The sequence below is a fragment of the Canis aureus genome, chromosome X (assembly GCF_053574225.1).
Source record: "Canis aureus isolate CA01 chromosome X, VMU_Caureus_v.1.0, whole genome shotgun sequence".
Lineage (NCBI taxonomy): Eukaryota > Metazoa > Chordata > Mammalia > Carnivora > Canidae > Canis > Canis aureus.
This window is the reverse complement of record NC_135649.1, coordinates 98,295,947-98,322,585: the sequence shown is the minus strand read 5'-3', so window position 1 is coordinate 98,322,585 and position 26,639 is coordinate 98,295,947. Positions and strand designations below refer to the sequence as shown.

Here is a 26,639-nt window from a genome sequence, read left to right as displayed (position 1 = left end):
CTAAGTTTTATACACTCTCATTTGTATTCTATTTCTGCCCTATAACATTCTATCATGACATTCTCCTGTGTTCTTTAAAATTTTTCTTAAAAGCACAATCTTTGATGGCTACAGAGATGTTTGTCATATGTTTTTCTCTAAATGCCCCCCTTGAGCACTGGCATTATTAGCAAATGTTCTTTTGTATAAGGAAAGATTGCAGTGAATCCTCCTGGTACAGGAAGTTTTCTACCTTCAATTCTTTTTGGGGGATACATTTCTAGAACTGGAAATCCTGTGTCACATGTTTAAGGCTTATGATATCAAAGCCACATTGTCTCTCCTGTCTCTTAGAAATTTAACATTGCTATTAAAAGTGTACACGAGGGGCCCCTCGGTGGCTTAGTTAAGCCCCATGTTGGGCCCTTTGCTCAGTGGGGAGCCTACTTCTCCCTCTCCCTACTGTTTGCTCTCTCTCTTTCTCAAATAAATGAATAAAATCTTTTAAAAAAAGAAAGTATACATGAGGAGCACCTGGCTGGCTCAGTCGGTGGAGCATGCAACTCTTGATCTTAGGGTGGTGAGTTCAAGCCTCATGTTGGGCATAGAGCTTACTTTAAATAAATAAATAATTTTAAAAAGTATACATTAGTGTGGAATGTTCATTTTGATAAGTGATGCATTTATGTGGTTCTAAATTCATTAAGTGTACACTGGAAATTTTTCCTCCCGTTCCTTTTCCCTAGCCACCCAGTTCCTCTAAGGTTTCTGGGAAAATTTTCCAAATATACTGTAAGTGTATATAGGGCTGAGGCAGGAAACAGATGGTACAGTTGAATTAATCAATTTAAGGAAAGAGATTATTGACAAAGTCAAGAGGGATGTTGGGAAGCCCACAGTCACAGGGTCGCTCCGTGGAGCTAGTGACAGGGGCCTCCGAGGACTAATGTGGGAAGAAGGGGAGGAAGCAGAACCTGCAGGCGAAAAGGCTGCGTCATGGAGAGGGCTGGCTTACAGGACCTTGACCTGCAGTGGAAATGCAGCCCCAAGGGGAGGCACTGGCTGATTAAATCTGGTGGAGACCAGAGGGGCCAGGAGGCCTACTCCCGGAGCCATCACCTCTCTTCTAAGGAAGCCTGGGGCTTTCGTGGCAGCAAGGCTGGTATACAGAGGATGGCTATGCGGAATTTCTGGAAGCTGGTGTTGCCCTTCTCACCAGTGCATTCCTTATTCCTTTAATCAAGGGAAGTATCCTTTGGCCCCCCTACCCCAAAAGGAAAGTCCGAGACCGAAACTCTCTAGTTACTTATATTAATCTGTTGTCACATTCTCTCTCCCTCACTTTGTGACCTCCTCTCGGTGATCTGTCGGGCAGTTCCAGCCTATCTGCCATAGGCCATTATCTCGTCGGCCGAAGCTTCAGGAATCATCGTGGCAATGTACTAAGGTCCCAGGTGTATCTGCCAGGAGTTAGACTCCAAGTCACAGAAGAGTGACATTAGGCCCCTTTCCTTTTTTAATATTTTATTTTATTTATTTATTTATGAGACACACACACGCACACAGAGACAGAGAGAGAGACAGAGACACAGGCAGAGGGAGAAGCAGGCTCCATGCAGGGAGCCCAATGTGGGACTCGATCCCGGGACTCCAGGATTACGCCCTGGGCCGAAGGCAGGCGCTAAACCACTGGGCCACTCAGGGATCCCCAGGCATCTTTCCATCTAGCCTTATGATCCGTTCCGGGGGTCCATTTCCGCTGCTCCCCATTGTTTGACTTCAGATTTAGAAAACAGAACCCGATTCAGTGCTTAAATCCTCATATTTTCTCGAGAGTTGGGTTTGCCTGTGATTGTTAAGGTTTTATTAATCAATCAATTAATTAATTAATTTTTAAAGATTTATTTATTTATTCATGAGAGACATAGAGAGGGAGAGACACAGGCAGAGGGAGAAGCAGGTGCCTTAACGGGAGCCTGAAGCGGGACTCGATCCCGGAATCCCGGGATCACGCCCTGAGCCGAGGGCAGACGCTCAACCACTGAGCCCCCCCAGGCGTTCCAATTGTTCAGATTTTATTTTATTTTTTTTATTTTTTATTTTTTTTAATTTTTATTTATTTATGATAGTCACAGAGAGAGAGAGAGAGAGACAGGCAGAGACCCAGGCAGAGGGAGAAGCAGGCTCCATGCACCGGGAGCCCGACGTGGGATTCGATCCCGGGTCTCCAGGATCGCGCCCTGGGCCAAAGGCAGGCGCCAAACCGCTGCACCACCCAGGGATCCCCCAATTGTTCAGATTTTAACACTGATTGTCCCTCAGTCCTGGGTGCGTCCCCCTAATTGAGACGTACAATCCCAGGGTAGAAACAAGGAGAGGGAAGGGAAAGCACCTGCGGAGAGGCAGGGACAGCAGATGCACGGGCGAATCTCCACGCTGGCGGGGCCTTCAAGGGGAGCTGCCCTGATTGTTCGGTCCTGGTCCTGCCGTTTAGTTTCTCTCGACAGGCTTCGCCAGCCGCCGCTCCTGGGAACAGCCGCGGGAAGGACAAAGGAAGAGGAACGTGTCTGCGGATTTCCTCCTGGCTCACATCTTTCATTGGTCAGAGTTCACCAGATGGAGGTTAGACCCTCTGCAACCCTTGGCTCTGCCACCTGGCCTTCCCGAGCGGCCGCTAGGGAAGCCGCAGCGCCTCCTTCCCGCCGCAGGGCCTCTGGATCTGGAGGTGCGGGAGAAACCAGAGCCTCCGTGGTTCTGCTTATGTCCGGCCTCTGGGCACTGGAGCTGTGGGGTCATTAGAAATATCAGCTGATCCCGCAATCTTTATTATTTTTCATTTTATTTTATTATTTTTTAAAGATTTTATTTATTTATTCATGAGAGACAGAGAGAGAGAGAGAGGCAGAGACACAGGCAGAGGGAGAAGCAGGCTCCATGCAGGGAGCCCGACGCGGGACTCGATCCCGAGTCCCCAGGATCACGCCCTGGGCTGAAGGTGGTGCTAAACCACTGAGCCCCCCCCCCCCGGGCTGCCCCCCACCCCGCCCCGCAATCTTTATAATCACTCTCATTGCCAAGTGATCAAACCCCACAACCATTTGCTCTCACAGAACCTTGCCCTTCACCTGCGCTGTGGGATCATCTGAATTATTGTGATGTCACTGAATCCACAGGGATTACCAGCGTCCCAAGGAAGTGCTTTATGCACTCCTCTGATTTGTGATCCGTCGGATCCCAGAATGGCATTTTAGTGTTCTGTGTCTTAGGGCCAATTCTGGGATCGATGTGTGTACCATTCAGGGTCCCAGCATAAACCATATGGCACATTTATTTATTTTTAAAAAAGATTTTATTTACTTATTCATGAGAGACAGAGAGAGACAGAGACAGAGACAGAGACATAGAGGGAGAAGCAGGCTCCCTGTGGGGGAGCCTGATGTGGGACTCGATCCCAGGACCCTGGGATCACGACCTGAGCCAAAGGCAGGTGCTCAACCCCTGAGCCGCCCAGGTGTCCCCATATAGAACATTTAAAGTGGGTAATTGAGGTGAGTTAAGAAACTGGCCACTTACAAAGGTAGGGGCGGGGTTTAAAGAAGGGATGGTGTGATACTCCAGGACTAGCACCAGCATGGGGGAGCAAACAGAGGGAAGAAAGACCAGAACCAGGTGAGAGTAGCTGTATGGAAAGGACCACTAGACAGAATTTATGGCCTTTGATAGCAGGATATGGCAACTCATAGTCCAGCAGAGGAGGAGGAGTAAATACCTTGTCCTTACTCTCCTCTCACCTTCCAATCAACTGTTAATGCTTCCACTGACCACACCCAACCTTAAGCCACAAGATGCGATAGTTCAGTTTTGGGGGTACAGAATGGAGTATGGATTGGTAGAGTGTAGACTGGACGGTCAAATGGAAATCTCCAGTCCAAGTCTAAATCCTGTGCTTCTGGGCAGCCCCCGTGGTGCAGCGGTTTAGCGCCGCCTGCAGCCTGGGGTATGATCCTGGAGAGCCGGGATTGAGTCTCACTTCAGGCTCCCTACATGGAGCCTGCTTCTCCCTCTGCCTGTGTCTCTGCCTCTCTCTGTGTCTCTCATGAATAAATAAATAAAATCCTGTGCTTCTTATTGCTGTATGTGAAGATTCTAGCCCACATTTATTGTTTGTAATATATAAATACATGGGAGATCTAGGAAAATATCACTATTATTTTATAACTCCATGATTTCGAAATTCCTGTTGAGATTCCCCAATTCCATGGAGTCATCCACTGACCAGCCTACCAGTGACTGTCACCACAGACTTTCAAAGACAGTAGTACTTACATTTACTACATTTTAAAGACATATGTATTTCATGCACTTTTGGTATATTAAATAAAAAATATGATATAAAAGCACAAGTACCCATAGAGCCATTTATTTACTCTGACTGTTCAATCATTTATTTAATAATACCTGCTTACTGAATTGACTATTGGCAACAAGGAAAAATATAATCTAAAACAAAATTCATGAGTCTGACATTCTTGTGAGGAAGTTAGACATGGTCGGAGAGGAAGACAGAGGCTGATTTTACAGTAAGGAGTTTGTATTTATTTGTGGTAAAATGTAAAGTCATTGGAGGATTTAAGGAAGGTAGTAATATGATCCATATTCATCCAATATGAATTTTACTGTGAATGAAACAAAGAAACATAGCTCTACATTGTTTAATCTTTTCTTTTTTTCTCTCTCTATAGATGCAGTGCTTAAAGATGATACCTTTTATAACATTTAAAAGAATTTTTTTTTTCATTTAAAAGAATTTTAAAAGCTTAAGAGACATTTAAAAAACAACAAAATATTTGTAATTAATTATTATTATTTGGCTGTGTATTCTTCCAGTCTAGGTAACCCAGGCTGTGAGGCTGGCTCATCTCGGATGGTTTTGTTCACATTTCTAGTTATTGCCTCTATGTCACGTGAGGCCGGGGATGACTTGACCTGTGTCCCTCATTATTCAGCCGGCTAGCCTGGGCTCATTCACATGGTTGTGATTACAGAGCTCCTGAGAGCAACGCCCAAGTACTTTTCAAGTCTTCACTGACGTCACATTCGCTATTGTTCCATTAGCCAAAGCAAGTCATATGGGTGAGCCAAGAATCAGGGTCAAGGGCGCATGGAGAGAGAGAGGAAATTATTACAGTTCTTTTTGCAAACAATCCCCCACAGCTATTAGTGTATTGCTAACTATGTGAATTCATCCTCCGAGTTGCTCACGTTACAAACCTCAAAGTTATTTTCTACCTCTCTTTTTTTCTCCTAGTCTAAAATGGGAAATTATTTAATTAGCTAAGTAAAAGATGTGCTGTGTGGGAAATGATTTTCTCTCCGTACTTTAACAATCCAAATATTAATATAAACTTTGATTACAGACCCATTACTGTTTTAATTAATTATATTCAGAAACTGGAAAGAAATAACATAATTGGCAGACTGAAATATAAAATTTATTTAAATTCCTTGCAACAAAATGTGCCTTAATATCCCAGTAATACATTTCATTTTATTTGTTTTCCTACAAATATGCAGAGGTAATCACCAATAAGTGGTAATATTTAAATACTTAGAAAAAATATTAAGTGGTGCTCCTGGCTTAGGTGATTGTGTATATGCTTCTTATCTGAAGTTGGCAGCAACTGAAATTAAATGGTTTTCCAAATGACTGCATTGTCAACCCACCTTCTTTCAGCTGACTATTTTTCGGTCATTGCTGTCTCCCAAGGGGGTTCCTTGCACTGCCGTGGAGTACCGACAATCCCATATGGCACTAAAGCTTCCTACAACCATCGGCTGGTGCAGCCCTATAAGGAGCCTTTAGTTAATTTATTTAGTGACTTATTTTTTTAATTTTTAATTTTTCAAAAAGATTTTTATTTATTCATGAGAGACAGAGAGAGAGAGGGGTAGAGACACAGAGGGAGAAGCAGGCACCACGTAGGGAGCCTGATGTGGGACTCGATCCCAGGACCCTGGGATCACGCCCTGAGCCAAAGGCAGGTGCTCAACCCCTGAGCCACCCAGGCATTGCAGTTATTTAATTCTTAAAAAATATTTTATTTATTTATGAGAGACACAGAAAGAGAGGCAGAGACATAGGCAGAGGGAGAAGTAGGCTCCCTGTGGGGACCGATCCCAGGACCCTGGGATCACGACCTGAGCCAAAGGCAGATGCTCAACCACTGAGCCACCCAGGTGCCCCCTTATTTTTTTTAAAAAAAGATTTTGCTTATGAGAGAGAGAGAGAGAGAGAGAGAGAGAGAATGAGCACAGGATGGGGTAGAGGAAGAGGGAGAAGTAGACTCCCAGTGAGTGGGAAGCCAATGCGGGGCTTGATCCCAGGACTCTTGGACCATGACCTGAGCTGAAGGCAGATGCTTAACCTACTGAGCCACCCAGGTGCCCCTATTTTTAAAATTTTATTTTAATTCCAGTGTAGTTAACCTAGGGTGTTTTTTTTTTTAATTTTATTTATTCATGAGAGGCAGAGACACAGGCAGAGGGAGAAGCAGGCTCCATGCACCAGGAGCCCGATGTGGGATTCGATCCCGGGTCTCCAGGATCGCGCCCTGGGCCAAAGTCAGGCGCCAAACCGCTGCGCCGCCCAGGGATCCCAACCTAGGGTGTTATATTAGTTTCAGGTGTACAATATAATGATTCAACACTTCATATATTTATTACTTGGTGCTCACTGTGGTAAGTATACTCTTTAATCCCCATCATCTATTTCACCCATTTGCCCCATTCACCTCCCCTCTGGTAACCATCTGTTTGTTCTCTAGAATTAAGCGTCTATTTTTTTGGTTTGTCTCTTTTTTTTCCCTTTGATCATCTGTTTGTTTCTTAAATTCCACATATGAGTGAGATCATATGGTATTTGTCTTTCTCTGACTGGTTTCACTTAGCATAATACACTCTAGCTCCATCCATGTCCTTGCAAATGGCAAAATTTCATTCTTTTTGATGTCTGAATGATATTCCATTACACACATACACATATCTCACATCATCTTTATCCATTCCTCTATTGATGGACACTTAGGCTGCTTCCATAATTTGGTCATTGTAAATAATGGTGCAATAAACATAGGGGTGCATATATCCCTTCGAATCAGTGTTTTTGTATTCTTTGGGTAAATACCCAGTAGTGTGATTACCGGATCACAGGGTAGTTCTATTTTTAACTTTATGAGGAACCTCCATACTGTTCTCCACAGTGGCTGCATCAGTTTGCATTCCCACCAACAGTGTAAGAGGGTTCCCCTTTCTCTACATCCTCGCCAATACTTGTTGCTTGTGTTGTTGATTTTAGCCATTCTGACAGGTGTGAGGTCATATCTCATGGTGGTTCTGATTTGCATTTCCCTGATGATCAGAGATATTGAGCATCTTTTCATGTGTCTGTTGACCATCTGGTTGTCTTTTTTGGAGAAATGTCTTTTTATTTTTTATTTTTTTTTATAAATTTATTTTCTATTGGTGTTCAATCTGCCAACATATAGAATAACACTCAGTGCTCATCCCATCAAGTGCCCCCCTCAGTGCCCGTCACCCAGTCACCCCCACCCCCCACCCACCTACCTTTCTACCACCCCTAGTTTGTTTCCCAGAGTTAGGAGTCTCTCATGTTCTGTCTCCCTTTCTGATATTTCCCACTCATTTTATCTCCTTTCCCTTTTATTCCCTTTCACTATTTTTTATATTCCCCAAATGAATGAGACCATATGATGTTTGTCCTTCTTTTGGAGAAATGTCTGTTCATGTCTCCTGTATAAGGGTCTTTTAGAAAACACTGCATGGGGACCCTTTCCTGCCAGGAGGGGTGCGCTAGGATACAAGCATGGCATTGTAGAGGCATATTATTGGTCTCCACTCAAATTAGCTTCGTAACAATTCTGGGCCTCAGTTTATTCACCTGGAAAACAGGAGATTTACCTTTATGGTCTTGCTTCAACCTGTGGCTCTCTGAGTCTGTGTGGGCTCTGCTGGTGCAATGGAATCAGCATTCTATTTAACCACAGAAACAGAGAAGGGGCCCGGAACACCCCCAGTTCTGGTGGGAGCAATCACAACCAGTGTCTGGTAACATGCTTAGCATTCTGCAGACGCAGATCCAAAGTTCAAGTGACACAAGTATAGGTAGGAATCCAAAACTTCATGTGCACTAAAGAGTTGCAATCCTTTGTGGCTGCTGTTGGTTCCATATGTTAGAAAACGTCTGTGCAGCGTCACCTCGTGGCTGAAAGGACTGTCCACCTGCATTCTGATGTTCATCAGTTTGATTGGGTCAGGAGGGAGTGTCCACAAGTTTTTGGGCCTCAGATCTCCCTGAGGATCTGCAACAGCCCTAGGTGCAGTGAGTCCTCCATGCCATGTGCACATGCATGGAGCTGTGCCTCCCATGGGGCAAATGATTAGGAAGGCTCAATGGGTCTCAGGTGAGGTGGGAAACCTGCTTGCCTGGCTAACCGCTTGCTCCCCTTCCCGACTGCTGACTTGTGTCAGGACATCGGTCCCCACCATCTCCACTCCAGCTGGCCCCCACGGCAGTCCAGCCACTCAACTTGAAATTCTTCATCTCCAGGTATATTCTGCGTCCCCTTACGTTCACTTCCCTCAGATTGCTTTTTCTCCATACTGCTCAGGGCTTCTGTGTTGGGTAAACACTTGGTCAATCTGGTGTCGCACTAAGAGGTTTTAGACTAGACCCGGGAGTCCTGAGTCTCACAGTCTTTGGAGCCCAGTCCTAAACTTTGCTCTAAAATACCCCTATCCCTGCCTTCCTCCCTCTCTGCCTCCCAATCTTAGAAGCACAAAAAGCAAAGAGCCCTCAAGTTCTTCAACTGCCATGTGAAACAGAATATTTTCCTGGCCACCTAGGACCTCTATGGTATGGTTGTTCAAAACCTTCTGTGTGAGCAGCTGAACGAGAACTGTGGCTCTCGTGGGCACAGGGGAGTCCATCAGGAGTACTTGAAGCTGCAAGTAGCATAAAACCTGCCTCACAACAGTTTAAATAAAAACAGAGTTCAGTTATTTTTTTTTTCTTCAAAACAGAAAGTCTGAACGTAGGTGGTTGCTTGCATTCATCCAGCAATTCAAGGACTTTGGAGCTAGCAACTCTATAATCATTTGAGCTTTTCCTTCTGTTTGACCCCTTCTAGTTTTTATTCTGGCTTTATTGAGATATAATTGACATATAGCATTGTGTAATTTTAAGGCATACAACATGATGATTTGATAGATTTATATATTATGAAATGATTACCACAGCAGGGTTAGTTCACCCCACATAATTATCATTTCCTTTTAGTAGTGAGAACATTTAAGATTTATTCTCAGCAACTTTTAAATATATAATACAGTACTAACTGTAGTCATCATGCTGTACATTAGATCCTCAGAACTTATTCATCCTATAATTGAAAGTTTGTGCTCTTGACTGACATCTCCACCCTCCCCACCCCCCGCCCCAAACCAGCCCCTGGCAAACCACCATCCCACTCTCTGCTTTTTTTTTTTTAAAGATTTTATTTATTTATTAATGAGAGACACACACACACAGAGGCAGAGACACAGGAAGAGGGAGAAGCAGGCTCCATGCAGGGAGCCTGATGTGGAACTCGATCCTGGGATCCTGGGATCACACCCTGAGCCGAAGGCAGACGCCACCCAGGCATCCCTCCAATCTCTACTTTTATGAGGATGACCTTTTCAGATTTCACATATAAGTGATAGCGTACAGTATATTCTTGGTCTGACTTATTTCACTTAGCATAATGCCCTGAAGATCCATCCATGCTGTTGCAAATGGTATTTGCTTCCTTCTCACGGCTGAAAAATAATCCGTGTACAAGATCTTCTTTGTCCATTCATCTGTAAAAGGACAATTAGGTTGTTTATGTATCTTAGCTATTGTAAATAATGCTGCAGTGAACACGGGAGTGCAGACCTCTCTTTGAGACCCTGCTTTTATTTCCTTTGGATATATACTCAAAAGAGCGATTGCTAGATCATATGGTTATTCTATTTTTAATTTTTTGAAGAATCTCCATACTGTTTTCCATAGTGGCTGCATCAATTTCCATTTCTATCAGTGGCACTCAAGAGTTCCCTTTTCTCCACTTCCTTGCCAACACTTGTTATCTCTTGTCTTTTTGAAAATTGCCATTCTAACAGGCATGAGGTGATAATCTCATGGTGGTTTTGATTTGCGTCTCCCTGATGATGACTGATGTTGAGCATCTTTTCATGTACCTGTTGGCCATTTCTATCTCTCTTTTGGAAAGATGTCTATTCAGTTCCTCTGCTGAGTTTTATTTATTTTATTTTATTTTTTATTTTTATTTTTTTTCTCTGCTGAGTTTTAAATCGGATTGTTTGCTTTTTTGCTTTTGAGTCGTATGAATTCCTTATATATTTTGGATATTAACCCTTTATCAGCTATGTGGTTTGTAAATATTTTCTCCCATTCTGTAGGTTGCCTTCTCATTTTGTTAATTATAGTCCCACTTATTTATTTTTGCTTTGGTTGATTGTGCTTTCGGTGTCATATCCAGATACTGTTGCTAAGACCAATGTCAACGACATTTTCTCCTATTTTTTTCTCTTAGGAGTCTTATGGTTTCAAGTCTTAAGTTTAAGTCCTTAATCCATTTTGAATTAACTTTTGTGGATGGTGTAGAATAAGGGTCCAATTTCATTCTTTTTGTGCGTGATTAACCACTTTTCCCAACATCACTTAATTGAAGAGACTATCCTTTCTCCATTGCGTGTTCTTGGGTCCCTTTTCAAATATTAATTGACTATATATGCTTGGGTTGATTTCTGGGCTCTTGATTCTGTTTCATTGGTTTATGTGTCTATTTCTATGCCAGTACCATATTGTTTTGATAATTATAATTTTATAGTGTAGTTTTAAGTCAGGAAGTGTGATGCCTTTAGCTCTATTTTCCTTTCTTGAGATGCTTTGGCTAGTCAGGATCTTTTGGAGTTCCATATGATTTTTAGAATTGCTTTTTCTATTTCTGTGAAAAATGCTAGCGCAATTTTGACAGATACAGCATTGAAGCTATAGATGTTTTTGGGTAATATGGACATTTTAACAATATTAATTTTTCCAGTCCATGAACACAGAGTATCTTTCCTTTTATTTGTTTCTTCTTCAATTTCTTTCAGCAAAATCTTAGTTTTCACAGTACAAATCTTTCACCTCCTTGGCTAAATTTATTCTGAAATATTTTTATTGTTTTTGATGCTACCATGAATGTGACTGTGTTATTTCTTTTTCAGATATTATGCTATTCATGTATTGAAGTGTAACTGATTTCTGTATGTTGATTTTATATCCTGCAACTTTACTGAATTAGTTCATTAGGTCTAACAGGGCTTTTTTGGGTGGATTCTTAAGCATTTTCTATATATAAGATCATATCGTTTGCAAACATAGATATTTTTACTTCTTTCTGATTTGGATACCTTTTATTTATTTATTTTTATTTTTGGATACCTTTCATTTCTTCTTACATTACTGCTCTGGCTAGGGCATCCAGTACTGTGTTGAAGAGAGCTAAGAGTGAGCATCCTTATTTTGTTCCTGATTTTAGAAAAAGAGTTTTCAATCTTTCACCATTAAGTATGATATTAGCTGTGGGCCACCTTTACTATGTTGAGCTACTTCTTTCTGTACCTAATTTGTTAAGTATTTTTTATCATAAAAGGATTTGTGTTTTGTTAAATGCTTTTTTCCCATATATTGATATGATAGTGTGATTTTTTCTTTTCTTTTTCTTAAGTTTTTTTTTCATTTTTTAAGATTTTGTTTATTTATTCATAAGACACACAGAGAGAGAGAGAAGGAGGCAGAGACAGAGGGAGAAGCAAGCTCCCCATGGAGCAGGGAGCCTGATATGGAACTTGATCCGAGGATCTTGGGATCATGACCTGAGACGAAGGCAGACATTTAACCAACTAAGCCACCCAGGCACCCTATTTATTAAGTTTTTATTTTATTTTATTTATTTTTTAAAAAAGATTTTATTTATTTATTCATTACAGACACACAGAGAGGCAGAGACACAGGCAGAGGGAGAAGCAGGCTCCATGCAGGGAGCCTGATGTAGGACTCGATCCGGGAACTCCAGGATCACACCCTGGGCCAAAGGCAGGCGCTAAACCGCTGAGCCGCCCAGGTGTCCCTACGTTTTTATTTTAATTGCAGTATAGTTGATTTTTAACTTTCACTTTATTAATGTGGTGTATCACGTGGATTGGTTTGCGTACATTGAACCGTCCTTGCATCCCAGGGATGAATTCTACTTGGTCATGGTAAATGACCTTTTTAATGTGCTGTTGAATTTAGTTTCCTAATGTTTTGCATTTTTTTGCATCTATATTTATCAGATATTGGTCTATAGTTTTGTCTTGTAGAGTCCTTATCTGGCTTTGGCATCAGGGTAATGCTGGTCTTGGAAAATGAGTTTGGGGATATAAATTCCTCTTCAGTTTTTTGGAAGGGTTTGAGAAGGATTGGCATTCACTCTTCTTTAAATGTTTGGTATAATTCCCCAGTAAAACCAATTGATCCTGGGCTTCTCTTTATTGGGAGATTTTTGGTTATTGATTCAATTTCTTTACTCATTATTGCTCTGTTTAGGTTTTCTATTTCTTCATGATTCAGTCTTGGTAAGTTGTATGTCTCTAATAATTTATCCATTTCTTCTTGGTTATTTACTTGGGTGGCATATAATTATTTATAAGAGTCTCTTCTGAGTCTTATGTATTTCTGTGGTATTAGTTGTAATCTTTTTCTCACTCTTGATGTTATTTATATTTTCTCTCTTTTTTTCATAGTCTAGTTGATCTTTTCTATTGTCTTTCTGGTGTCCATTTCATTTATTTCTGTTCTGATCTTTCTTATTTCTTTCCTTCTGCTGACTTTGGGTTTAGTTTGCTCTTTATATTTTTTGAGGTGTAAAGTTAGGTTGCTTATTTGAGATCTTTGTTGTCCCTTAAAGTGGGCACTTTTCACTATAAAATTTCCTCTTATTTTTTAAAACAAATTGTATTTTTAAGTAATCTCTATGCTCAAAATGGGTCTTGAACTTAGAACCCTGCGATCCAGAGTTGCAAGCTTCACTAACTGAGCCAGCCAGATGCCCCCATAAAATTCCCTCCCAGAACTGCGTTAGCTGTATTCTATAAGTACTGGTACATTGTCTTTCCATTTTCATTTGTTTCAAGATATTTTTGATTTCCCTTTTTTGACTCATTGTTTATTCAGGACTGTGTTGTTTAATATCCACATATCTGTGAATTTTTTCAGTTTTCCTCTTCTTATTGATTTCTAGTTTCATATCTTTGGGTTCAGAAAAGATACTTGGTATGGTTTTAATATTCTTAAATTTGCTAAGACTTATTCTATGGTCTAATCTATGATGTATCTTGGAGGATTTCCATGTGCACTTGAGAAGAACGTATATTCTGCTGCTGTTGGATGGAATATTCTGTATATGTGTGTTAGGTCAATTTGGTCTAAAGTATAGTTCAATTGCAGTGTTTATTGATTTTCTGTCTGGATGATCTATTCATTGTTGAAAGTGGGATATTTAAGTCTCCTATTATTATTGTATTGTCTATTTCTCCATGTAGATCTGTCTGTATTTGCTTAATATATTTAGGGGTCTGATGTTGGGTTCATATATACTTATGATTATTATAGCCTCTTGATGAATTGACTCTTTTATCATTATAATATGACTTTCTTCATCTCTTGTTACCATTTTTTGGCTTAAAGTCTATTTTGTTTGATATAAGTATAGCTAACCCTATTCTCTTTTGGTTTCTACTTGCATAAAATATCTTTTTCCATCCCTTCACTTTGAAACCATGTGTATCCTTAAAGCTGAAGTGAGTCTCTTGTATGTAGTATGTGTGTTTTTTTTTCTGTATCCCCCAGCCACTCTATACCTCTTGATAGGTAATTTGATTCATTTACCATTAGAGCAATTATTGATAAGTACAGATTTACCAATGCCATCTTATTAATTGTTTTTGATTCTTTATCAGGTAAAGCACAGATCTCCAAGTCTTTGGGATTGGTTATTGGAAGATTATTGTAATCCTTTAGTGGTGTCATGTTTCCATGCTTTTTTCATGTTCTTTGAAGTCTTGCCTCACTGTCTTCCCATTTGAAGTAGTCGTCACTCCCTCTAGTCTTTACTAGCTGCCTTCAGGAGATAAATACCTTCTGTGAGCCCTGATAGGGATTCTGAGGCTTTCCCAGACCCTCTATGGATACACCTGCTCCATGTTTCTTGCTCTCTGTTGGCAGAATTCTTAAGCTCGGATGCCTCCTGTTGATCTTGCAAAGTATCAGGCTTGTGTGCTGACAGCCTTCCTTTTGCTTTCCCAGGGGCAGAGCCAAACAGTTTGTGGTCTCTCCCTGCCCACAGATTTAGGCAGGCTTTCTGCACATGTTTGCTAGCCATCTGCCAAAGCTTGCTTTAGCTGATCAAGAGCATGCAGAGGGAGCTGGTCACAGGGTGGAGATGCATGTGGATGAGGCATGGAGCACAGGGTGTACTCATTGGCCCATTGCAGGGATCTATGGGTGAGATGTTCTGAGTTGCACGTGGGCGGGCTTCTTGATGGAATCCTTGATGCAGTTATTAGGATCTGCGTCCTTTAATGCCCTCTGAGTGTCCTATCTGCTGTTCTCCCAGCCTCTTCCCACCCCCAAGTCATGCAGCTCACAATTCAGTACTCTGGATGGGGTGTGAGAGAGAAATAGTTCTCTTTGGCAGCATCCTGTACAGTTGGGGAAGATGGCTACTCATTCACGTACTCCCTGTGGGAAGAACCATGGACTGGGAAGGTCTCCCTGGCACTGAGCTGTGCCACCTGGGAAAGGGGTGACACGGGTAAAGTCCAACTATTCCTCTTACCCTTTCTGATGTGTCCAAACTCATATTTTTTTCTTCAATGGTGTGCTGAAACTTGGCTGCTGGAAACCTGGACTTACACAAAGGCTCTCTTGTCCATGGATGATTATCAAAGACTGTGTTCTCCAAGGGCTTCTGGACCATAGCCAAGAGGGGCTGGAACCAGTTTATGGACCTCAGGGTTCACAGCTGAGACCAAGATCTGTCTACCATTACCTGATGCGTGGATGGGTGATACTTTTCCCAAGTCTCTCATCATACAGTGCTGAATCACACAGCTCCCACAAGGGTGCTTTTGCCCATGGATAGATTCCAAGTTGTTAAAGTGGAGATGTGAATGAGGGACCTCTTATTCAGCCGTGTTGCTGATATCACTTCTGACTTTTTATGGCTTTAAGATGGTTATCTTAGCTCCATATTTTCATATATTTAAAACCAATATAGTATATGCAGTATTTCCAAAAGCTAACAGTTCCTAAAACAGGATTCCCAAGGCTGAATGATTATGGGCAAGTTTCTTAATTCTCTGACATTCATTCCTTTAGTTAGCAAATATTAATTGCTATGTGCTAAGCACTTTGCTAAGGAAAGCTTAGTGAAACAGTGATAATTGCTGTACTCAAGAAACATATATTGTAATTGCATGTTTGACATCAAATACCCAAGCAAATAAATGTGTCATTATATATCGTGGCAAATTATATGAAAGAGAAGGAAAAAAATTCTGTAAGAACCATACTATCATCTGTAAAATGGGATAATACACTATCTGTCTCAAGGATTACATGAGATAATGCATGAAAATCACTTTGCATAGCATCCAGTGTTCAATAAGAGCTCAACAAACATGGGCTATTTTGATATTATTATATATGCATATATTTTAAATATTTTATTTATCTATTTGAGAGAGAGACAGTACAAGGAAGAGGAGCATCAGGCAAAGGGAGAAGCAGGCTCCCCTCCTGAGCAGGGAGCCCGATGCGGGGCTCCATCTCAGGACCCTGGGATCATGACCTGAGCCAAAGGCAGATGCTTAACTGACTGAGCCACCCAGGCACCCTGATATTATTATATTTTTGCCATGTAATTCCAAACTATAAATATCTTACAATCCAATTATGGCTGATTTAAAATGACAAATTTTTCTTAACAGTTTCTGGCTCATTATTATTATTTACTACAGTTAATTCACCACTTTGTTATTTTACCTTTCTATATTGAAGAATTGAGTATATGTAGGTTCTGTGTCACAATACAAGCATATCTAGTTTCTTCCTATGCACCCTAATCACAGAATTCTATGAACTCTATTATTGTCTGATATAAATGATTAATTATGTGATATTATTTGCATTATTTTCTGCCAAAATACGAAGGATTGATATTATTTATAACACACAAAAATCAGACTGACGTCTAAATCATCCTTGCCAGTGTTTATGATTAGTCATTTATTTAGGTCTGCTTTATTTTTCCAGCCATCTTGCAACGTCTTACTATTTTGATCGACTTCAGCTTGATGCCAATCTTTTTGTCCACTTGGAAAGCATTCTTGGCACACGGCACTGGGAGGGAGATTGCTGTCACTGGCAGCCCCTGTGTCATTCCGAGAGCATCCCTGTGTGTCTGGGAGCTATCTGAGTGCCTGTCTATGGGGATGAAAGGATGGAGTTCCCCTTCATTGTGTGGCACAGGACTGACCCAGGGCTTGTACTGTGACAGCGTCTCTGGTCTCTTCTGCTGTTTTCCTGTGCTCATAAAATTGCAAGCAATGATGTGGGTCATAGAGCCATGTGATGTGGAACTGTAGGCCTGAGATGGCTTTCTAGTCCATCCTGTCATACATCTGAGCATGTGACTGTATCTCCCAGAGAATAACACTACTTAAAAAATGACAATAGCTGAATTTATTAATCTTTAATAACTGTCAGTCCCGCACAGCCAAAGGTAAACCTTAACTAGGTTTGAGGTTTGCTGAGTGACTGAGTGACTCAGCAATACATGCCTGTGGGATGTACTGTTATTCCTAGATGAGCAAACTGAAGCTTGGAGAAGTTGCAAATGTCCAAGAAACTATTATAGAGGTGACTTGATCACTGATTTTTTCCCCAAAAATAATATTGTATATGTATATGTTTCTTTAGAATTTACAAACATAGGTTATTTCTTTTTTTTTTCATAGGTTATTTCCAGTTGAACTTCCTCTTCACAGGCTTGTGAGAGTATCCCCCAAACATGTCTTGCCTGCCATCTATTTTTGCACCTTTCATCAGAGAAACTGGAAAGCCTTATCCATAGAATGTTATCCACATCTCAAGGGGCTTGAGTTTGGGCCTAACTCCATGATTTGTTCTGGGCCAACGAAAGTTTCTTATCCAGGTAAACGGGGGTTTGGGTAAAGAAGCAGATTATCTAATATTCCCAAGAAACCCTTCACGAGGTTAGCAGCGAGGACACCTAGCACCTAGCTGCCTTCCCCCTCCTCCCTAGAGTTACAATGAAGCCGAGCAGAGCCAGGAGCTGGGAGGTTCCTTCCCAGCCACTAGAGGCCAGCAAGCCGCAGTCAACAACCTTCCCAGCTGGAGCGTGCAGCTTCGCACTTGGAGAAACAGGAGGAAATGATCATTCCAAATGGGGAAAATGATGCTAGAATGTTTTTAGGAGAAAAGACATGCCGTTTCAATGTGTACCACTGCGATGCTTGTGGTGTTTAAGTCCTCCCAAGACTTCCCGGAAAGGCAGCCCTGAGCAAATCATTATTATTATTCTTTAAAGATTTTATCTATTTATTCATGAGAAACACACACACAGAGGCAGAGACAGAGGCAGAGGGAGAAGCAGGCTCCCTGCGGGGAGCCCGATGTGAGACTCGATCCCAGGATCGCGGGATCAGGCCCTGAGCTGAAGGGAGATGCTAAACCGCTGAGCCGCCCAAGTGCCCCAGCCCTGAGCAAATTAAACAAGTAGAGAACAGGTGTCTTTGGGATGCCTGTCCATGCCTTCTAAAAGCCCGCATGTTCCTTTGCAGCATGTGCTTTCCTTCCTCCCCATCCCTGTTCCAAAAAAAAAAAAAAAAAAAAAAAAAAAAAAAAAAAACAACCAAAAAACCCAACACCTTTAAGTGTTCTTCCTCCCTCCTCTGCTCCAGTTGTTTGAGTTCCCAGAAGCAATCACGAAGGTCTTGCTCTTTCTTCGCGTCCCTTGAGGCTACATGCCCTGTTCCTCGCTGTCCCTTGCTGTTGCTTGCTCCTGTCTTCGGGCCACGGGCACTTAGAGAGGGGCGTGGAGGAGGGCTGCTGTGGCTGGAGGGGAGGAGCGCACGTGGGAGGGGCTTTGCCCAGCCAAGCACCCCGTGCACTGCTCTGGGGCTCCCACCTGCCAGATGGAGGGGCCCTGCTTCAGTGTTCGTTCTCGGAATATATACTTAAAATATATATGCTGAAGTATTTCAGGTACAGAGCCATGATGTATGCCATTTACTCTTGAATGGTTTCATATATGTGCACACATATATACTTATACACACACCCTACAGTGCATGTATATACAGACAGTCCCCAACTCGTGATGGTTCCACTTAGTGCTTTTTGACTTAAGACGGTGAAAAAGCAATATGCATCCAGCAGAAACTTTACTCTGAATTTTGAATTTGGATTTTTTCCCCCAGGCTAGCAACATGCAGGATGATACTCTCTTGTGGTGCTGGGCAGCAGCAGCAGCCACGCCATCATGAGGATCAGCGACTGGTACACATACAACCATTCTGTTTTTCATTTTCAGTTCAGAATTCAGTATATTACATGGGATATTCAACATTTTAGTATAAAATAGCTTTGTGAGAGATGATTTTGCCCAACTGTAGACTAACGTAAGTAAGTGTTCCGAGCAGGTTTAAGGGGGGCTAGGCTGAGCTGTGATGTTTGGTAGGTTAGGTGTAGTAAATGCAGTTTTGACTGATGGTATTTTAAGCTTACGATGGCTTTATCGAGAGGTAAGCCCATCATAAGTCAAGGAAGATCTCTATATACACGTATATACTGAATTATTTCAGAGTAATGGAGAAGAGACACACAGAGACAGAAAGTGAGAGCACAAATGATAAAGCCAATGAGGCAAGATGGTAACAGTAAGTGACTCTGGATAAAGGGTCATCTGTTCTATGTATGATTCATATTCTTGCAATTCTTCTGTTCCTTGAAACCTCCATGAAAGAAAAGGTTAAATGTAAAACCTGAAAACTCTGCTTTCTAAATGCAGTTTTTGTGTGTAATCAAGTACTTTTTAAACCATGCTGCCCACTTTTCCAGGAAGTGTGGCCTCAGAGTGACTCTGACGCCACTGAGCTGATAGATGGAAGGAGTAAGGAGCAAAGGTGCAACACGAACCTCTCCTAGGTCCACCCCCTCCTACCTGCACCTGCCATATCTCCTTTCTCATCACCCCCCCCCCAACAGTTCACTCAGGAAACAGGCTGCCCTCCCTCCCCTATTCCTTTTCCAGACAAGTAGCCCTGGATGGAGGCTTTGTCCTCTTAGTATGGGCTTTATCTCTTCATTCCAGGTGTTTGCTTTGACTGCCTTCCAAGGTGGCATGCAGCAAACCCAATGTGGGCCACTGGGAAAGGCCTCCAGGAAAGGCATCTGGTAGCACCTTCTTTTTTTCAGTCACGTGTTTTTCTGCTGTTACCTGCTAGGAGAGCGACAAAAGAGAGATGACTCAGGCAGGCAAGTGTTGTGGAGGCTAGAGCCTGTGTATGTTGCAAAAAGAGTCACAGATCCTTCTCGTCTGTATGTGCGTGCCCCTGTCCAACGTGGCCTCGTATGTCCTCCCATTCAGAGGCAGCCTTTATTTCTTCATCTCTTCCATCTGGGCTTATGTCCCAGGATCTTGCCCCAAGCAGAGGCCTGAAAGCCCGTGTTCTGGGACTCGCTGTCTGGCTGCACATTGAACCCCGAGAGCACCGTGTGACAGAGCCTGTGCTAGCCTATGGGGTGATGAGGCACATGTGCTGGGCCAAGTCATCCTCATCACCCCCCCCCCCCCACCAGGATGACACTGAGCCAGTTGCCAGACACGAGAGTGAGGCCATCCTAGGCTCCGCATGCCCTGCGCAGCCATCAGCCGGCCCTCTGTCCACAGGGGTCCAAGAAGTGGCCTGGGCAAGAAGAGCTGCCCTAGTGGCCTGGAGAAGAGTGAAGAAGGAATCCTCGTTTGTTCTAGGCCACACGGTTCCACGAAGGCTTGGGTTGCAGCCAGAGCTAACTGCACCAGGGTCCACCCCCAGTGGGCAGGAGGGCTGTGTTGGGGCTTCGGGACCCTTCTCTCAGCACCACGCCGCGTGGACAGCTACCTGGCTCACCTGTGCATATGGCTTCTTCTGGCTTCCCTCTCGGCCAGCTGGGCCCCTGGCCACTTGTCACTCGCTGAAATCAAGAACAGGAGGGCGCCGTGGCATGGGGCATTATGACTAATTTATTTCTGAAATTTCTCCCGGTGACCTAGTACGCTTCCCCGCCAGTGCTGGAAAATCATTGAGGTGAAAGGAGCAATTTTTCATTGTTAAGCTGCTATTCCGTTTAAGAAACCAAACAGTTAAATGTATATGTGGCCTGCTTGTCTTGATGACAGCTTCTGTCTGGAGGGTGATATCTTTATCAAGAAGTAGTCAAGATGTAGATGAGTAGCCGAGGGATTCCTGGAAAAATACCCCTCTGCTGTATATTTCATAATAGCAATGGCCCCATCTATCTCCAGAGGGGGAAGGAGGTGGCAGCCGGAGAGGGTTTTGTAGTTCTGTGAATAAAGGTTTATTACTTTTCTCTACCTTCCATCAATCAGCCCGATGTTAGGAGAACTAAAAAGGAAAAAGCAAACCTAATCTTTGTGTCTGCTCATAAAAGAGAACGGGCGGAATGTTCCCTCATTCCTGACCTTGAAAGTAACTTTTTCAAAGTTGGGTAAAACCAGGGAACATTATCTGATTAGAACTGGAGGCTGGCAGAGAGAATCTATAGCTTTTAACCGCGGCTTTGACATTTATCCAGCTGTCACAGTTCAAGGCGCAGACGTTCGTGGGCACCTACCCTGCGCGGGAGCCAGGCCCCTGATGCAGAGGACACAGGGATGGACGAGATGCGGGGTCGGCCCTCTCCAGACTCGCAAAATAGCAGGGAGCAAACAACGCACAGCTATAATACGCGACGGAAGATGTTAGAATCCAGGAACAAATCAATGGCTTTTTGCTCCGCTGCTGCGGCCACTCCGGTTCCTCCTGCCAGACGTGCGGTCGTCGGGCTGGCCGCGCACCTGCCTGCTGGCCGCGCACCCCCGGGACTGGAGAAGCGGCTCTGCATGGCCACTGCAGCCGTCCCGGGCAGGGCTGGGGACCTTGGGGACCCGACGGTGCGACCAGCGCTGGCTTTGGTGGCGCCAGGCTCCGCCCCGCCCTGCGCGCCACTGGCCGTCTCCTCCGTCTGCGGGGTGGGCACTCCCGCGGGGAGAAGCAGGGTCACAGCACTTGGTTCTTGGACTTTCTCACCCAGGACCTGGACCTGGGCCGGGATCGGATAATTATCTTCTTTTTTTCCTTGGACCCTGGCAGGTGGACAAGAAAGGGACAGTCAGGGGCATCTGCGTGGCTCAGTGGTTGAGCATCTGCCTTTGGCTCAGGTCGTGCTCCGGGGTTCTGGGATCAAGACCCGCATTGGGCTCCTCTGCAGGGAATTTGCTTCTCCCTCTGCCTATGTCTCTGCCTCTCTCTGTGTCTCTCATGAATAAATAAATAAAATCGTAAAAAATAAAAATTAAAAATTAAAAGGCAAGAGAGAGACCAACTATGTTAAAAGCTACATGAGAATTGACTTTTGAATTTAACAAGATCATAGGCACCCTGACAGGAGAGGTTTCAGCAGAGTGCTGGGGAAGAAGCCCTAATTGGGACCTGTTAGTGAGGGAATGGGAGATTAAGAGAGCAGAATCAAGTAAGAAACGACTCCTTCAGGGAGTTTTGCTTAGCTGAGGGCGAATGTGTGGCTAAGAAAAGGCTGATGTTGGAAGGGAAGGAAAAATAAAATAAGATAAAAACAGAGAGGGAGGCAAACTATAACAGACTCTTAGCAAGAACAAACTGAGGGTCGCTGGAGGGGAGGTGGGCAGGGGCATGAGCTAGAGGGGGGCGTTAAGGAGGGCATTTGTTGTGATGGACTCTGGGTGTTGTAAGCAAGTGATGAATCGCTAAATTCTACCCCTGAAACCAATACTACACTCTATGTTAAGTAACTTGAATTTAAATAAAAATTAAAAAAGGAAGAGGCTGTTGTTTTGCTTTGCTTTGCCTTTTAATATGAAACATCGTAAATGTGTGATGGATATATTTTCATAATGATGCGGCTGGAAAAGAGAAAGGGGTGCTACAAGACAAGAGGCTAAATGACAGGAGAAAATCACTGAGTAGGCACGAGGGACTGGGATCCAGTGATAAGTAGACCACTGGGCTCCAGTAGGAGTTCAGACATCTCATCCATGGTAGATGAGGAACACATGGGTAGAGCTGCAGTTATGATGACAAGTGGTGGAAAGATGAAGCCATTCCCTTTGCTTCTAATACTTCAGTGCAATTTGAATTGAGAGCCCCAGCTGAGAGTGAGGAGGCGGGAAGGGGTGCTGAACACTCGAGAAGAAAGAAGAAGGCATCTATCAGTTATCTCAGAAAAAGAGGGAGTGACTTAACTGCAAAATGTATCAAGATTGCTCAGCAGTGCTGAGCGTCCACTTCAGATTTTTTATCATAAATTTAAAGTAGCAGCTCAGCAGACCTTCCACACCCAGTAAGGAGAATGAATTCATTCAGAACAATGTCCCAGCTGGACAAAATCGTTTCAGTCTTCTTAAAAACATCAAGTAGATAATGAAATAGTCATGAGAGACTGATCTGGGAGGGAATTTGGAAAGGTGACAGCAGCATCCTGACTAGGTAGCTGAGAAAACAGGCTGTGCTTTGACAGAGTCTCAGGGCAAGGAAGATAAAAGTCGGAGTCCAGGGGCTGTCAAGGGGAAGTACCCTAGTAAGCCACTCTAGGAGTCAGAAAAGGCCAGAAGCAAACTACCACGTAATTGTAGCCCAGACTCAAGGCATCCAAGAAGATCAGAATCAGAAAAGTTCCTGCCCTAAAACTGGATTGAGTGATCCTGAATTGCTGGTACCCTCATGCCCCTGGCAGTAGCAAAGAAAATTCCTGGCGTGGGGATGGTTATGTTTTCAAATACAGCCTGGGGGCACCTGGCTGGCTTTGTCAGTGGAACATGAGACTCTTGATCTCAGGGTCGTAGGTTCAAGCCCCACGTTGGGTGTAGAGCTTACTTACAATCTTAAACAAAACACAATCACACACACACAAGCAGGTCATCCATTATCTCGCCCTCATTTACTTTTCCAGCAATCTCATCTGGACATCCCCCTTCCCATGCCTCATCCTCACTGCCCATCCAGTCTCCATTGGACTCTTAGAGCTTTTTTTCCATTTGACACATTTTCCAGTTTCCTGCCTTGGCTTGTGTCCTTTTCCCTTTTTAAAGATTTTTAAAAATATTTATTTTTTTTTAAATTTTTTTAAATTTATTTATTCATGATAGTCACACGGAGAGAGAGAGAGAGAGAGAGAGGCAGAGACACAGGCAGAGGGAGAAGCAGGCTCCAAGCACCGGGAGCCCGATGTGGGATTCGATCCCGAGTCTCCAGGATCACGCCCTGGGCCAAAGGCAGGCGCCAAACCGCTGGGCCACCCAGGGATCCCTAAAAATATTTATTTATTATATAGAGAGTGTGCATACACATGAAGAAGGGGGAGGGGCAGAAGGAAAGGTAGAGAGAATCTCAAGCAGACTTCCTGTTGAGCACAGGGCCGGGTGCGGGGCTGGATCCCAGGACTCCGGGATCACGCCCTGAGCTGAAGGCAGATGCTCAACTACTGAGCCACCCAGGCATCCCTATTTTATTATTTTTTTAAGGATTTATTTATTTGAGAGAGAGAGAGAGAAAGAGAGAGAGAGAAGGGAGGAGCAGAGGGAGAGGGAGAATCCCAAGCAGACTGCCCACTGAGTGTAGAGCTTGATCCCATGACCCTGAGCACATGACTTAAGCTGAAATCAAGAGTCAGATGCCTAACAGATCAAGCCATCCAGGCATCCCTGGAATCATAGATTTTTGTTTTATTCAGTGTGTTATAATTTATCGGGTTTTGGTATATTTTGACACTAAAATGCCCTAGATTTGGCCAATGGAATCCTCTTCAGGATGACTACTGTGTACTTTTGTTAAGAACTGTAATTTTCTGAATACTTTCTTATTTTCTGGCACACAAACAAAACAATGTTTCAGGCACATCTTATACTTCCTATATCCTAGCCCTGAAAGCAGCCATTTATCCAAGGATTCTTGACTCCTTTTAGTGGGCAATGGTCATTAATGGGAAACAAAGACTTGGTGCTAGGTGCTCTCATTGCCATAGTGGCGTTTTGCTTCCCTTCACAGTGGACAGACCTACAAAAGTATTGTAGTTAATTCCGATTCACCATCAAAACTTTTTTCCTAGTCTTTACTCAATTCATATTTATATCTCTCTTCATCAACAGTGAGAGACCTGGCTTCCAGTATCATCAATATATTTACTCATTTGCTCAATCCCATAACACACATAAAAGAATTTCAGAATTGCAGACCTATGCCATTAAGAAAAACAAAACAAAACAAAACCCATCAATAAAAGTTCAAGATTCATTTGCAGTTCATTTTGTCTTTATTTTTAAGTAATTTCTACACCCAACATGGAGCTTGAACTCATGGCCCTGGGATCAAGAGTCACACATTCTACCCGCTGAGCCAGCCAGACACCTCTGCAGTTCCTTTTGTCTTTAAATTAAAACTATATTGTCAGAGTACTATGTTCAAAAGTTAGTATATCTTTTCAACTCTGTTCAGTGAGATCACATTGATAGTTTGACATCAGCCACGAGGGAAGTATTCACAACACAGAAACTGACAAATGCTACGAATCTAGGCTTTTTTTTTTTTTTTCCAGAGTGTCATTTGTTAAACATGTTCCAGTACACTACTCATCCAATTCCCTGGATCGCTCAGGCACCAAACCTAGGAGTTATCTTTGATAACTTTTTTTTCTTTTCATATCTCATCCATCAAATTATGTCCATAATCCGACAACTTCTCTTACGGGCTGAATGCATCTCCTCAAAGTTCATATATCGAAGCCCTGACCCCCAAAGCGGTAGTATGAGAAAGTGGGGCCCTTGGGAGGAAATTGTGTTTGGGTGAGGTCATGAGAGTGGAGCCCCTATAATGGGATTAGTGTCTTTATAAGAAAAGGGAGAGACACCACAAGTCTGTCCCTGTGCAAACGGAGAGAAGAGGTCATGTGAGCACACAGTGAGATGGCAGAGGCTGTCTATAAGCCAGGAAGATTGCCCTCAAAAAGAATTGGATCTGGCCGCCCTTCCATCCATATTAGACTTCCTGGCCTCCAAAACCATGAGAAATAAATGTGTATTTAAAAACATATATTTGGGATCCCTGGGTGGCGCAGCGGTTTAGCGCCTGTCTTTGGCCCAGGGCGTGATCCTGGAGACCCAGGATCGAATCCCACGTCAGGCTCCCGGTGCATGGAGCCTGCTTCTCCCTCTGCCTGTGTCTCTGCCTCTCTCTCTCTCTCTCTCTCTGTGTGTGACTATCATAAATAAAAAAAAATTAAAAAAATAAAAATAAAAACATATATTTATTTATTTTAGACAGGGAGAGAGAGTGAGAGTGGGGGAGGGGCAGAGGGACAAGGAGAGGGAGAAACTCCTGCAGACTCCCCGATGAGCATGGAGCTTGATGCAGGGTTCGATCCGGCGACCCCCAGCTCATGACTTGAGCCAAAACCAGGAGTTGGACATGTAACCAACTGAGCCACCCAGGCGTTCCCCAGAAATGTGTATTGTTGAAACCAGCCACCTATGGTACTTCGTGATAACGGCCCTCATTAAGACAACTTCTTGCAGCTCAGACCCTCTTTAAGCTGCTGTGTCTCTCATCTAAACCAGTGTGATGCCTTCCAATCTAGTCTCTCTGCTTTCACTGCTGCCCACCTATGGTTTATACTCCGTCTTGCCATCGACATGATCGAGTCATGTCACTCCCCTGCTCAAAATTCCCTGACAGACCTCCTCACAAGTAAAATAAAATGTAGTCTTTTTACCATGGCTTACAAGTCCCCATGTAATCTCAGCTCACTCACCTTATGGCTTTACCTCCTACCATTTCCCCTTGCCCTCCCCACACCACCTGCTACAGTCACATTGGCCATTTTGGTGGTCCACAAACACTCCAAGTTTCTTTCTCCCTTAGGGACTTTGCACTTGCTGTTACCTATGTTGGAAACACCTTTTTCGGGACACTTTACACAGTTTTCTCCCTCACTACATTCAGGGCTCTGTTCAAATGTCACTCCCTTTGAGAGGCATTCCCTTAAAATCCCATCTAAACTTGCAACCTTTATTTCCATCCCTTTCAAACCCCTAAGCCTGCTGCATTCCCCCCCAAACGTTTATCATCATCTTATCATCGTCTCCAGAATGCCTAGTTTAATTGTTTTCATGTTCACCACCATATTCCCAGTAGCT

At 43.3% G+C, this 26,639-nt stretch overlaps 1 long non-coding RNA gene across 2 annotated transcripts; it reads left to right on the top strand.

Moving 5' to 3' along the window:
• Positions 1–1,515: 1,515 nt before the first annotated feature.
• On the top strand, positions 1,516–22,259 carry LOC144307925 (uncharacterized). 2 transcript variants are annotated; one of them, XR_013374586.1, is made up of 3 exons: positions 1,516–2,601; positions 17,149–17,345; positions 18,634–22,259. It is a non-coding gene; the product is annotated as an uncharacterized LOC144307925 (long non-coding RNA). The 2 variants fall into 2 exon arrangements; XR_013374587.1 differs by having other exon boundaries at positions 21,011–22,251.
• Positions 22,260–26,639: the final 4,380 nt, after the last annotated feature.